Genomic DNA, 16024 nt, shown 5'->3' with positions numbered 1-16024 from the left:
CCACCGCCATGTATGCCTTCATTGGTGGACTGCAGAGGGGAGGATTGCTGAGGCATACGCTCACTCGTTTGGCTAACTCAAACAAACTGACTTTGGATGAAATGATCTCCATTGCCAGTGATCATACTGCCGCCGATGATGACGCAGGCGGTGATCTCGCAGCTACAGCAATCCCCCTACATCAACAAAAGAAGAACCGTGATAACGGCAACAGCAGCAGCCATAAGCGCAAGAACCCTGATGACCAGAAGAGTGGCGGATCCGAGATGGTCGCCATGGCGTTTCAACGCGGAGGCTCAGGAGGCGGAAGAGGACGCGGCCGTGGAGGCGGAGCCGGCAGGGGTCAGCAGCATGGCACTGAAGTCACAGCTGGCGGATCCCGCGCCCCGCAAACCTATGAGGAGTACAGAGACATGCCCTGCCTGGCCCACTTGGATCCGGTTACAGGGAAGTCCACTCACACCAACCGCAACTGCAAGTGGGTCAATGATTTAAAGAATGACCCGGAGGCAGGATACAAGCGAGCCCGGAAGCACCGCCCACGCGGCAAGGGAGGCAAGGGCAAGAACAAGGACAAAGAGGAAGATAGTTCTGAGGCGATGGATGAGGATGATAACTCGCCGGATCCCAAGGCAGGGTCCGCAGGTAAATCCAACCCATTCAAGAAAAAGAGCGTGGGGGCTTACCACACTTTCCTCGGAACCCCAACAGTCCGTGCTACCAAGTCAGCTACCCGGATCCTGAACGCCACAGTTCCGGCCAGTGCCGCATATGTCGGTGGTCGGAAGTCCCGTGCACATTTGATAGGGAGGATCACCCTGCCATTGTGCCAAAAGAATGCTACGCCTTGGTTGTAAGTCCCCGCATAGACGGGTATGACTTCTCCAAGTGCCTCATGGATGGTGGAGCCAGCTTGAACATCATGTACCTGGAGACTCTAGAGCGGATGAACCTCACCAAGGAACAGCTCAAACAAAGCAACACTGAGTTTCATGGCGTGGTTCCGGGTAAGAAGGCGAATTCCCTCGGCAGCATCACACTTCCCGTGGCTTTTGGCGATGTTCACAATTTCCGCGAAGAGAAGATCACGTTTGAAGTTGTGCCCTTCAAGAGCTCCTACCACGTCATCTTCGGCAGGCCCACCTACCACAAGTTTCACGCAAGAGCGTGCTACATCTACAACAAGCTCAAGATTCCGGGTCCTAAAGGTATGATTACCATATCCGGAGACTACAAAAAGGCTCATGAGTGCGAGTTAGGCGAAGCCGCCTTCGCAGAGTCTGTGATATCTGGAGAAGAGCTGAAAGGCTACAGAGCCGCGGTGGATCCGACTGAAATGCAGACCACCAAGAAGCAGATCTCCGAGCACAAAAACTCCTTCAAGGCCGCGATAGAGACCAAGAAAGTCAACTTCAAGGAAGACGACGATTCCAAGCAGGTCTCAGTCGGAGCCAACATGGACCCCAAATAGGAAGACGCGCTCGTCGAGTTCCTCCGCGCTAATATGGATATCTTCGCGTGGCAGCCTTCTGACATGTCCGGAGTACCAAGGGAACTCGCCGAGCACTACCTCAACATAAACCCGGGGGCTAAACCGGTGAAGCAAGCTATGCGACGCTTTGGAGACAAGAAGCACCGCGCCATAGGAATGGAGTTAGCAAAGTTACTTGAGGCAGGTTTTGTAATAGAAGTTATCCACACTGATTGGATCGCAAATCCCGTCCTTGTACCCAAAAAGAACACTGAAATACTAAGAATGTGCATCGATTACTCTGGCTTGAACAAACATTGCCCGAAAGATCCGTTTCCCCTGCCGCGCATTGACCAAGTCATTGATTCGACGGCAGGGGCGGAACTTCTGTGTTTTCTTGATGCGTATTCCGGGTATCATCAGATCAGGATGAAGGAGTCCGACCAAAAGGCGACCTCATTCATCACCCCGTTCGGCACTTACTGCTATGTTACTATGCCCTTTGGCTTGAAAAACGCAGGTGCCACCTAACAACGTACGATGCAGCGGTGCTTGAAGGACCAAATTGGCCGGAACGTACACGCCTACATCGATGACATCGCGGTCATGACTCGGAAAGGATCCGACTTGATCAGCGATCTCACAGAAACCTTTGAAAATCTCCGTCGGTACAAGATGATGTTGAATCCGCTAAAGTGCGTCTTTGGCGTACCAGCTGGAAAACTCCTTGGCTTCATTGTCTCTAATAGGGGCATCGAAGTTAACCCGGAAAAAATCAAGGCAATTTTGTGCATAAAAAGGCCAACTTGTCTCAAAGATGTGCAACGGCTCACTGGTTGTGTCGCAGCAATCAGCAGGTTTGTTAGCCGTCTTGGCGAGAAGGCACTCCCCCTGTACAAGCTATTGAAGAAAACAGACAAGTTTGTCTGGGACGAGGCAGCAGATGCAGCTCTTCAAGGGTTGAAGGACATACTTACCTCCCCACCTATCCTAGCAGCTCCAGGAGAGTCAGAGCCTATGCTTCTCTACCTGGCAGCCACCAACAGGGTCATCAGCCTCGTCATCGTGGTGGAGCGACAGGAAGAAGGTCACGAGTACGGAGTCCAAAGGCCAGTCTACTATATTAGCGAAGTCCTTACGGAGTCCAAACAGTGCTACCCTCACTTTCAGAAGTTAGCCTACGGAGTATTCCTAGGCAGCAGGAAGCTGAGACACTATTTCCAGGAGCATCCAGTAACAGTCGTGAGCAAGGCTCCGCTGTCAACGATTCTCAACAACACTGACGCAACAGGACGCACAGCAAAATGGGGCATTGAGTTATCCGCCTTCGACATCAACTACAAAGCCAGGACCGCGGTCAAATCCCAGGTCTTGGCAGATTTCGTTGCAGATTGGACAGAAGCTCCGGATATGAACCTGGAGCCGGAACCTGAGACATGGGTTATGCACTTCGATGGATCCAAGCAGCATCAAGGCTCGGGAGCCGGAGTCACCCTGAAGTCCCCTACCGGAGAAGAACTGCAGTATGTTCTGCAGATACACTTCGAAGCTACAAACAATATGGCGGAATACGAGGCTCTACTACACGGATTGCGCATCGCCAAGGAGATAGGGATCAAGCACATTATATGTTGCGGAGATTCAGACCTGGTGGCACAGCAAGTAGCCGGAACCTGGAACGCCAGAAATTCCGTCATGGCGGCCTATAGAGACGAAGTTGATGAGATCGCCAAACATTTCCTTGGATACGAAGTCAAGTACGTCAGGCGAGATGACAATGCAGCGGCAGATATGCTATCCAAGCTCGGATCCGGCAGGAAGCCAATTCCGCCTGGAATTTTCCTGGAGCATCTCAGGATACCCTCGGTGAAGGGCGCTAACCCGGAAAACCCAGAAGTGGCAGTGTCTCCGGCTAGGGAAGTGATGGCTATCATTCCGGCTTGGACACAGCCTTTCCTGGACTACCTCATCGATCAGAAGTTGCCAGAGGACGAGGTCCTCGCGCGACAGATCGTCAGACGAGCAAGATCCTACACCATTGTTGATGGACAGCTCTACAAACGAAGCGCAACAGGGGTATTTCTCAAATGCGTCTCCAATCAAGATGGCATTGAAATCCTCAGAGAGATCCATGCAGGAGACTGCGGGCATCATGCCGCCCCCCAGGTCACTCGTTGCAAAAGCTTTTCGGCTAGGTTTTTACTGGCTCACAGCTAAAGAAGATGCTGACAAGATAGTCAAGACCTGCCGAGGTTGTCAGTACTACGCTACTCAACCAAATGCTCCAGCCCAAGAGCTGAAGACCATACCTATCACCTGGCCATTTGCGGTCTGGGGGCTCGATATGGTTGGTAAGTTAAAAAGATCATCTCCTGGCGGTTTTGAATACCTTCTGGTCGCTGTTGACAAGTTCAGCAAGTGGATCGAGGCAAAGCCAGTGAGGAAAGCCGATGGTGCTACGGCACTAAAATTTGTCTGCAGCCTCGTGATGCGATTCGGCATCCCACACAGCATAATCACAGACAATGGCACAAACTTCGCACAGGGAGAATTGAAGGATTACTGTGAGACAGTAGGGATTCGACTGGACCTTGCATCTGTGGCTCACCCACAATCAAATGGTCAGGTTGAAAGGGCTAACGGCCTAATATTATCAGGAATTAAGCCGCGCCTTGAAGAACCGCTGCGACGCGCAGCTGGAGCTTGGGGCTGGCGAATTGGAAGCTGTTCTATGGAGTTTACGAACTACCCCTAACAGATCAACAGGGTTTACCCCATTTTTCCTGGTATACGGATCCGAAGCCGTGCTTCCCTCCGACATCATCCACCATTCACCGCGAGTTTCCGCCTACAATGAAGAAACAGCTGACGAGGCCAGACAGCTATCTGTGGACCTGATCGAGGAGGCTCGGAACCTAGCTGACCAGCGCTCCGCCATCTATCAGTAGAAGCTCCGACGTTATCACAGTCGTCGAGTTCGGAATCGCTCCTTCATGGCAGGAGACCTGGTACTCCGCCTTCGGCAGGTGAAAGACCATAAGCTGCAGTCTCCATGGGAAGGACCCTTCGTCGTTAGCAAAGTGCTTCATAACGGGTCGTACTACCTTGTTGATTTCCGTGAGCTGAAGGATAGACCTGCTAATTGGCACCGGAAGCGCAAGCGTGAGGATCCGGATGACATCTACGACGAGACAGAGCGCCCTTGGAACATCGCACAGCTACGTCCTTTCTACACTTAGCGTATTTTTTCCGAGTTACAAACTCTGTAATAGTTATACATGATCAATGAAATAAAGCTTATGGTTCACTCTCTGAGTCTTTTACCTCCTTTACTTGTTCATTTTTAGATCATGTATGTTTTTCGACTAAAACCGCAGAGCTGGATTTTTCCGCCTAGGCGTGTATGAAAGTTGTGATTTTCAAAAATCGTCCTTTAGGACGTAAGCTTAAGTTTTCTGATTAAATTGTTATCTGTTGCGAACTCGTGGATTCCTAGTCGCGATTTCCGGCACCTTTGACTGGGGGCTTGTTTCCGCGGTTATGGACGGATTGCCATTGGGCTTCGTCGCCGCTGGCGAGTGTTTCCGGCGAAGGTCCTCCGGCTCGCGGAAGGTCAAGCGGGCAAGCCGGAAAAACAATAAAATCAGCACTTGCTTTCCAACATAAAACGAAACATGCGCATAATATTAACGGATAGCAGGATAAGTGTTTCCGCCCCATGCATAGTCGTTTCGTTTCCTAGCTACTTAAGAATTTAAAGTCTTATTACAAACCCACTCTGGGGCCAAAATGATGCAACTTGTTTCATTGTCTAAACAGGAACTCTACTCGGAGTCCTCTTCTTCAGATTCCTGGTAGGCGGAGCCGTCGTCGTCACTGTCACCGGATCCGGCTTCGGAGTCGTCACCAGAGCCTCCTCCGGAATGCTCGACGCTTGACCCGGAGCCTTCCCCATAATACTTCGGCTCACCTTCCTCCTCCTCTGCATCGGAAAATCCCTTGCGCAGATCGTATTTGTTATACCAGAACGAGTGATTCACTCGCCTGACAAACAACTGCTCATAGCCTTGGGTTTCCGCAAGGAGGGCACCCATGTCGGAACCCTTGGGGGCTCCGCGTGCAACATTCGCAAAGTTGAGCAAGGGGAAGTGAGCCTTGCAGGTGGCCAAGACCAGGGAGGCGACTCCGCGTGCGGAAGATTTTTGCCAGTCCTTGATGAAATCCGGCACTTGTTCCATAAGATTGGTCATCGTATCGATGACTGTGGTTTTGGCCTTCTTCAGAGACAGAGTCTTGGCGATTCCGCGATAGGCTTCAAATAACGCGTCAATAGAAATCCGCGCTTCATCGTATGCCTCCGTCCTCTTCAGGTTCGACTCTTTTGACCACTCGAAGCCAAGGCTCGCTGTGGAAGAAGGAGGTCCAGTTCCGTTAGAAAGAAAGCATATAAGGCAGTCAGAACAATGACACGGAAAAAAGCTTACGGAAGATAAGTTGGTCGATGGCCTCCGCCTCCGCTTCTAGAACTTTGTTCTTGGCTACCAAGGAGATCACGCGACCCTGGCTCTTCTCTAGTTTTTCGTTCAGATCCGCCAGGACGCGGGCATGCTTCTCGGAGAGCTCCTTCTTCGCCTCAGTCTCCTTGTTGGAGGATTCTTGGATGAAGGTTTTGAGGGATTCGTTCTCCGCCTCAAGCACCTTGACCTTGGCGGACAGCTCATCAAACGAGGAGTGCTTGGCAGTTTCTTCTGAAGGTGGAAAATTCCACATATCAACCATCTTGAACAGTTATATCAATATATGAAATCAAAACTCGGATCTCGTACCATGGAGGCGGGTCTCAAGAAGCTGGATAGCCTTCCGGCTGTTTTCCGCGTTCTGACGCAGCCCTTCGATCTCTGTGATCTGCTCCAACACATGAACGCGGAGATCCTCGTGCAATTTCCGCGTCGTCTGAGAAGCAGAGAGGAGTTAGCCGGATATTTAAAATCAGGGGGGCTGACGAGGAATTCAAATTCTTGAAGGAATAAATTTTTTTAAATTTCTGCCTATGGTACATCTTGAGAAAGCATCGGCTAACACATGTTACTCTGAAATGTCTGACCCAATGCTTGGGGGCTAGTGTTACCTGCCGCACTTCTTTGTGCTTGGCGAAAAACTCTTTCAGATCGTTCTCCAGGACGGTGAGCTCTTGCATCTCCTCATTCGACTTCCCCCAGACCTTGTTCAGCAGGGCGGAAACTTCCGTGTGGCGCTCGGCGAGTGTAAGCTTTTGCAGAGACTGGGTCGGACGAGGGTCCACCCGGATCGCATTGGAGGCTTGAACGAGCTTTACCTTCTCCTCATATTCTTCCTCGGTGGGTTCCGCGAAAGCGGCGCTTGGTTGATCTTGAGGAGGGGCAGATGAGGAGGCACCCTTGGCGGAATCGCCGTGGTCTGCGGGATCTTCCGGAAGATCTTCAAGGTCGATGATGTCCTTGGGATCCGGCTTGGAAGCAGATGAAGCTTTGGGTGGGACCTCCACCTCTGGAGTAACAGGAACTGAAGCCGGAGACAGCTTGACCTTCTTCTTCAAGACCTTTGGAGCCTTGGGGGGCTGGTTTCCGGAGCTTCAGTAAAAAGAAAAAAGCATAAACAACTAAGGAACTGCTCGTGAAACTAGAACTTGGATCTCGGAAACGGACACTTACCCGGAGGGCTTGAAGAAGTTCTGGATGGCGGGCTGCCCCTTGTTGCTGGTGTTAATCAGCTTGAGGCGTTTCTTTTCCGCCTCCGCTTTCCGAGTTGCCGCAGTGCTAGGCACTTCGCGGGCGCGCATAGTGATACGTCTCCAACGTATCGATAATTTCTTATGTTCCATGCCACATTATTGATGTTATCTACATGTTTTATGCACACTTTATGTCATATTCGTGCATTTTCTGGAACTAACCTATTAACAAGATGCCGAAGTGCCGATTCTTTGTTTTCTGCTGTTTTTGGTTTCAGAAATCCTAGTAACGAAATATTCTCGGAATTGGACGGAATCAACGCCCAGGGTCCTATTTTGCCACGAAGCTTCCAGAAGACCGAAGAGGAGACGAAGTGGGGCCACGAGGTGGCCACACCCTAGGGCGGCGCGGCCCCCCCCCTTGGCCGCGCGGCCCTGTGGTGTGGGCCCCTCGTGCCGCCTCCTGATCTGCCCTTCCGCCTACTTAAAGCCTCCGTTGTGAAACCCCCAGTACCGAGAGCCACGATACGGAAAACCTTCCAGAGACGCCGCCGCCGCCGATCCCATCTCGGGGGATCCAGGAGATCGCCTCCGGCACCCTGCCGGAGAGGGGAATCATCTCCCGGAGGACTCTACGCCGCCATGGTCGCCTCCGGAGTGATGTGTGAGTAGTCTACCCCTGGACTATGGGTCCATAGCAGTAGCTAGATGGTTGTCTTCTCCCCATTGTGCTTAATTGTCGGATCTTGTGAGCTGCCTAACATGATCAAGATCATCTATCTGTAATTCTATATGTTGCGTTTGTTGGGATCCGATGAATAGAGAATACTTGTTATGTTGATTATCAAAGTTATGTCTATGTGTTGTTTATGATCTTGCATGCTCTCCGTTACTAGTAGATGCTCTGGCCAAGTAGATGCTTGTAACTCCAAGAGGGAGTATTTATGCTCGATAGTGGGTTCATGCCTCCATTGATATCTGGGACGATGTGAGAAAGTTCTAAGGTTGTGGATGTGCTTTGTTGCCACTAGGGATAAAACATTAGTGCTATGTTCGAGGATATAGTCACTGATTACATTACGCGCAATACTTAATGCAATTGTCTGTTGTTAGCAACTTAATACTGGAGGGGGTTCGGATGATAACCTGAAGGTGGACTTTTTAGGCATAGATGCATGCTGGATGGCGGTCTATGTACTTTGTCGTAATGCCCAATTAAATCTCACTATACTCATCATAATATGTATGTGCATGGTCATGCCCTCTTTATTTGTCAATTGCCCAACTGTAATTTGTTCACCCAACATGCTGTTTATCTTATGGGAGAGACACCTCTAGTGAACTGTGGACCCCGGTCCAATTCTCTATACTGAAATACAATCTCTTGCAATCTTTGTTCTCTTGTTTTCTGCAAACAATCATCTTCCACACTATACATCTAATCCTTTGTTACAGCAAGCCGGTGAGATTGACAACCTCACTGTTTCGTTGGGGCAAAGTACTTTGGTTGTGTTGTGCAGGTTCCACGTTGGCGCCGGAATCCCTGGTGTTGCGCCGCACTACATCCCGCCGCCATCAACCTTCAACGTGCTTCTTGGCTCCTCCTGGTTCGATAAACCTTGGTTTCTTTCTGAGGGAAAACTTGCTGCTGTGCGCATCATACCTTCCTCTTGGGGTTCCCAACGAACGTGTGAGTTACACGCCATCAAGCTCTTTTTCTGGCGCCGTTGCCGGGGACGTGAAGGAAAATTACACCACAGAGATTTCTAACTCCCACGTCAACTGCACGCCAGCAAATCTTTTTCTGGCGCCGTTGCCGGGGAGATCAAGACACGCTGCAAGGGGAGTCTCCACAATCCAATCTCTTTACTTTGTTTTTGTCTTGCTTTATTTTATTTACTACTTTGTTTGCTGCACTAAATCAAAACACAAAAAAATTAGTTGCTAGCTTTACTTTATTTGCTGTATTGTTTGCCATATTAAAAACACAAAAAAATTAGTTACTTGTTTTACTTTACTTAATATCATGCATGTTTTTATTTCACTAGTTAAGCATAATGGAAAACAACAAAAATATGAGAGATCTTTATGAACTTTATCTTGAATTAGGACATGATGTATTTGAAGAGAGAATTAAAAAACCCATGGAACTTTATATGCATGCTAATGGGAATGTTATTACTATGAATGCTTTGAACACCATTGTTGCTAATGCTATGGAAAATTCTAAGCTTGGGGAAGCTGGCTCTGATGAGCATGATCTTTTTAGTCCCCCAAGCATTGAGGAGAAAATTTTCTTTTATGATTACAATACGCCTCCTATATATGATGATAGCCACTTTGTTGAATTTGCTCCCACTACAACTAATAAAATTGATTATGCTTATGTGGAGAGTAATAATTTTATGCATGAGACTCATGATAAGAATGCTTTATGTGATAGTTATATTGTTGAGTTTGCTCATGATACTACTGAAAGTTATTATGAGAGAGGAAAATATGGTTGTAGAAATTTTCATGTTACTAAAATGCCTCTCTATATGCTGAAATTTTTGAAGCTACACTTGTTTTATCTTCCTATGCTTGTCACTTTGCTCTTCATGAACTTGTTTATTTACAAGATTCCTATGCATAGGAAGCATGTTAGACTTAAATGTGTTTTGAATTTGCCTCTTGATACTCTCTTTTGCCTCAAATACTATTTCTTGCGAGTGCATCATTAAAATTACTGAGCCCATCTTAATGGCTATAAAGAAAGCACTTCTTGGGAGATAACCCATGTGTTTATTTTACTACAGTACTTTGTTTTTATTTTGTGTCTTGGAAGTTGTTTACTACTGTAGCAACCTCTCCTTATCTTAGTTTAGTGTTTTGTTGTGCCAAGTAAAGTCGTTGATAGTAAAGTTCATACTAGATTTGGATTACTGCGCAGAAACAGATTTCTTTGCTGTCACGAATCTGGGCTGTTTTCTCTGTAGGTAACTCAGAAAATTATGCCAATTTACATGAGTGATCCTCAGATATGTACGCAACTTTCATTCAATTTGAGAATTTTCATTTGAGCAAGTCTGGTGCCTCGATAAAATTCGTCAATACGAACTGTTCTGTTTTGACAGATTCTGCCTTTTATTTCGCATTGCCTCTTTTGCTATGTTGGATGAATTTCTTTGATCCATTAATGTCCAGTAGCTTTATGCAATGTCCAGAAGTGTTAAGAATGATTGTGTCACCTCTGAACATGTTAATTTTTATTGTCGCTAACCCTCTAATGAGTTGTTCTAAGTTTGGTGTGGAGGAAGTTTTCAAGGATCAAGAGAGGAGTATGATGCAACATGATCAAGGAGAGTGAAAGCTCTAAGCTTGGGGATGCCCCGGTGGTTCACCCCTGCATATTCTAAGAAGACTCAAGCGTCTAAGCTTGGGGATGCCCAAGGCATCCCCTTCTTCATCGACAACATTATCAGGTTCCTCCCCTGAAACTATATTTTTATTCCATCACATCTTATGTGCTTTTCTTGGAGCGTCGGTTTGTTTTTGTTTTTTATTTTGTTTGAATAAAATGGATCCTAGCATTCACTTTATGGGAGAGAGACACGCTCCGCTGTAGCATATGGACAAGTATGTCCTTAGTTTCTACTCATAGTATTCATGGCGAAGTTTCTTCTTCTTTAAATTGTTATATGGTTGGAATTGGAAAATGATACATGTAGTAATTTGCTATAATGTCTTGGGTAATGTGATACTTGGCAATTGTTGTGCTCATGTTTAAGCTCTTGAATCATATGCTTTGCACCCATTAATGAAGAAATACATAGAGCATGCTAAAATTTGGTTTGCATATTTGGTCTCTCTAAGGTCTAGATAATTTCTAGTATTGAGTTTGAACAACAAGGAAGACGGTGTAGATTCTTATAATGTTTACAATATGTCTTTTATGTGAGTTTTGCTGCACCGGTTCATCCTTGTGTTTGTTTCAAATAAGCCTTGCTAGCCTAAACCTTGTATCGAGAGGAAATACCTCTCATGCATCCAAAATACTTGAGCCAACCACTATGCCATTTGTGTCCACCATACCTACCTACTACATGGTATTTTCCGCCATTCCAAAGTAAATTGCTTGAGTGCTACCTTTAAAATTCCATCATTCACCTTTGCAATATATAGCTCATGGGACAAATAGCTTAAAAACTATTGTAGTATTGAATATGTACTTATGCACTTTATCTCTTATTAAGTTGCTTGTTGTGCGATAACCATGTTCACTGGGGACGCCATCAACTACTCTTTGTTGAATTTCATGTGAGTTGCTATGCATGTTCGTCTTGTCTAAAGTAAGAGCGATCTACCACCTTATGGTTAAGCATGCATATTGTTAGAGAAGAACATTGGGCCGCTAACTAAAGCCATGATCCATGGTGGAAGTTTCAGTTTTGGACATATATCCTCAATCTCATATGAGAAAATTATTAATTGTTGTTACATGCTTATGCATAAAAGAGGAGTCCATTATCTGTTGTCTATGTTGTCCCGGTATGGATGTCTAAGTTGAGAATAATCAATAGCGAGAAATCCAATGCGAGCTTTCTCCTTAGACCTTTGTCAAGGCGGCATAGAGGTACCCCTTTGTGACACTTGGTTAAAACATGTGCATTGTGATGATCCGGTAGTCCAAGCTAATTAGGACAAGGTGCGGACACTATTAGTATACTATGCATGAGGCTTGCAACTTGTAAGATATAATTTACATGATACATATGCTTTATTACTACCGTTGACAAAATTGTTTCATGTTTTCAAAATCAAAGCTCTAGCACAAATATAGCAATCGATGCTTTTCCTCTATGGAGGACCATTCTTTTACTTTCATTGTTGAGTCAGTTCACCTATTTCTCTCCACCTCAAGAAGCAAACACTTGTGTGAACTGTGCATTGATTCCTACATACTTGCATATTGCACTTATTATATTACTCTATGTTGACAATTATCCATGAGATATACATGTTACAAGTTGAAAGCAACCGCTGAAACTTAATCTTCCTTTGTGTTGCTTCAATGCCTTTACTTTGAATTATTGCTTTATGAGTTAACTCTTATGCAAGACTTATTGATGCTTGTCTTGAAGTACTATTCATGAAAAGTCTTTGCTATATGATTCACTTGTTTACTCATGTCATATACATTGTTTTGATCGCTGCATTCACTACATATGCTTTACAAATAGTATGATCAAGGTTATGATGGCATGTCACTCCAGAAATTATCTTTGTTATCGTTTTACCTGCTCGGGACGAGCAGAACTAAGCTTGGGGATGCTGATACGTCTCCAACGTATCGATAATTTCTTATGTTCCATGTCACATTATTGATGTTATCTACATGTTTTATGCACACTTTATGTCATATTCGTGCATTTTCTGGAACTAACCTATTAACAAGATGCCGAAGTGCCGATTCTTTGTTTTACTGCTGTTTTTGGTTTCAGAAATCCTAGTAACGAAATATTCTCGGAATTGGACGAAATCAACGCCCAGGGTCCTATTTTGCCACGAAGCTTCCAGAAGACCGAAGAGGAGACGAAGTGGGGCCACGAGGTGGCCACACCCTAGGGCGGCGCGGCCCCCCCCTTGGCCGCGCGGCCCTGTGGTGTGGGCCCCTTGTGCCGCCTCCTGACCTGCCCTTCCGCCTACTTAAAGCCTCCGTTGTGAAACCCCCAGTACCGAGAGCCACGATACGGAAAACCTTCCAGAGACGCCGCCGCCGCCGATCCCATCTCGGGGGATCCAGGAGATCGCCTCCGGCACCCTGCCGGAGAGGGGAATCATCTCCCGGAGGACTCTACGCCGCCATGGTCGCCTCCGGAGTGATGTGTGAGTAGTCTACCCCTGGACTATGGGTCCATAGCAGTAGCTAGATGGTTGTCTTCTCCCCATTGTGCTTAATTGTCGGATCTTGTGAGCTGCCTAACATGATCACGATCATCTATCTGTAATTCTATATGTTGCGTTTGTTGGGATCCGATGAATAGAGAATACTTGTTATGTTGATTATCAAAGTTATGTCTATGTGTTGTTTATGATCTTGCATGCTCTCCGTTACTAGTAGATGCTCTGGCCAAGTAGATGCTTGTAACTCCAAGAGGGAGTATTTATGCTCGATAGTGGGTTCATGCCTCCATTGATATCTGGGACAGTGACAGAAAGTTCTAAGGTTGTGGATGTGCTGTTGCCACTAGGGATAAAACATTAGTGCTATGTTCGAGGATATAGTCACTGATTACATTACGCGCAATACTTAATGCAATTGTCTGTTGTTAGCAACTTAATACTGGAGGGGGTTCGGATGATAACCTGAAGGTGGACTTTTTAGGCATAGATGCATGCTGGATGGCGGTCTATGTACTTTGTCGTAATGCCCAATTAAATCTCACTATACTCATCATAATATGTATGTGCATGGTCATGCCCTCTTTATTTGTCAATTGCCCAACTGCAATTTGTTCACCCAACATGCTGTTTATCTTATGGGAGAGACACCTCTAGTGAACTGTGGACCCCGGTCCAATTCTCTATACTGAAATACAATCTACTGCAATACTGTTCTACTGTTTTCTGCAAACAATCATCTTCCACACTATACATCTAATCCTTTGTTACAGCAAGCCGGTGAGATTGACAACCTCACTATTTCGTTGGGGCAAAGTACTTTGGTTGTGTTGTGCAGGTTCCACGTTGGCGCCGGAATCCCTGGAGTTGCGCCGCACTACATCCCGCCGCCATCAACCTTCAACGTGCTTCTTGGCTCCTCCTGGTTCGATAAACCTTGGTTTCTTTCTGAGGGAAAACTTGCTGCTGTGCGCATCATACCTTCCTCTTGGGGTTCCCAACGAACGTGTGAGTTACACGCCATCACATAGCGGCGGGGCTGGACGGAGCAGGCCTTTTCCTCTTAGGAGGGCGTGGGGCCTCGTGGACTTCCGCCTCCGAAGCAGCCTCCGGATCCGTGTTGCCAGTGGAAGGAACCCGGAGAAGAGTTCCGAGTTCACTTTCTTCGAGCGCCTCAAGCTAATGCATGTGTTAAACACTTAGACAAAAAATGCGAAGAAAAGCAATGGACTAAAAAGTCGAGACGACGTACCGCGGTTCCGGCACCTTCCATGTAAATGTCTTTGTTGCACACGTGAACGTGAAGTTCACGCGGAACCTTGATGAGGAGCCGGATCCTCTTGTCGATGGCGTCGGCGGAAAGATTGTCTTTTGTGGCGCGAATTGGGTCGTCGCGCCCTGAGTACTGGAACATCAGCCGGTCCCTGTGTTGAAGCGGCTGGATCCGCTTGGTGAACCAGGAAAGGGTCAAGTCCTTCCCTGACAGCCCCTCCTCCGTGAGCTTGCAGATCCGCCTGACAGCGCGAGTGAGCTGGGGCGACTCGGAGAGATGGGGGCAGTGCGTCCATGTCGGAAGCTCGGTGGCGGGGCAGTTCTTGAACGGCGGCAGCCTCCTTGTGCTCGCCGGGTCGGAAACGTCCTTCAAGTAGAAGAAGCCTCCGGACCAGTACCGCGCGGATTCGTGGCGGTCGGTGTGGGGGTAGACGCGGCCCGGGCGGATCATGAAGGTGATGGATCCGCATGTTGCCAGCTCGGTGGAGTTCCGGATCCTCTCCTTCTTGACGGTGAAGTAGTATTGGAACAGAGAAATCTCGGGAGTTACCCGGAGATGGCCCTCGCACAGGGTGACGTGATTGCTGATCGCAAGCACGCTGTTTGGAGAGATGTTGTGGGGTTGGAGCCCGTAAACCTTCAGGATCTCCAGGAAGAAGTCCGAAGGCGGAAATGAAAAACCCCGTTCCACCAGTGCTTTTGTCAGCACCATTTCGTTGTCCTCGGGAGCTGGGGCTAAGGCATTGGGAACTGACCTCCAGCTTCCGGGTTGCAGGAAGCCCTCCGTCTCGAGATTCGTCAGCTCCGTCTTGGTGGTGGTGCAAGGCCACCATTTTCCCTTGGCTTCAGCATCTCGTTGGCGAGCCTTTGATTTTTTGGCAGCGGCCTCTTCCGCCTTGTGCTCCACCTGATCCTCCCCGGAGACCTTCTCCGGGTTAGCGGAAGTCCCTTCGGTTTCCTTGCCGGAATCCTTTGAAGGACCCAGCTTAACTGGAGCGAAAGGTGGAGGGGCGGAGGAGATCGGGGTGGCCATGATCGGTTCAGAGGCTGGAGGCGGAGTCGTTGAAGACATCTGAAGAAAATACCGATGGCGGAAAACGTTCTTTAGTCGGATCCAACGTCGTCTTCCCCAAGTCCATCCCTACCAACTACGGCGCGAAAGCAAAGCTCGAGAACTTACCGTAATGGCGTTTGCGGCGGTCGGAGTCGCCGGCGACGAGGTTTCCGCGCGGTGGCTCGCTGATGTTAAGAACAGGATGAGCACGACGCGGCGGCGAAGTAACTCCGGCGATGTTCCGGTGAGATTCCGGCACGGCGGAGAGGGAGCTCGCGGCGGCGCTCGGCAGAGAGGTGAGAAGGGGGGTGAATGAGGGTTAAGGCGTCGACGGCGGATATTTATAGGCCGGCGGGACGAGATTCGTGCTCCGCATCCTGTGGTCGGAACGCAAGCGTCGCACCGTTGGATGTGTGACACGTGTCCCGAACCCTAAGCGGTAAAAATGGCTAGAGATAAGTTACCGCACAAATCGCGCGAAAATGGCGCCAGAATTGGCGGAACCGTTTGAGTCTTTTAAGATTCTGGGTAATTGCGTGAGGATAAGTTGGCTCTCATTCGCGAGCAGGGAGTAACCCGGAAATGTTCTTTGGAACGTTGATGGATGAAGTCCCGCAGGATGGGAGCATTTTCC

Source organism: Lolium perenne, chromosome 4 (genome assembly GCF_019359855.2).
Source record: "Lolium perenne isolate Kyuss_39 chromosome 4, Kyuss_2.0, whole genome shotgun sequence".
NCBI lineage: Eukaryota > Viridiplantae > Streptophyta > Magnoliopsida > Poales > Poaceae > Lolium > Lolium perenne.
Note: the sequence above shows the minus strand (reverse complement) of the source record.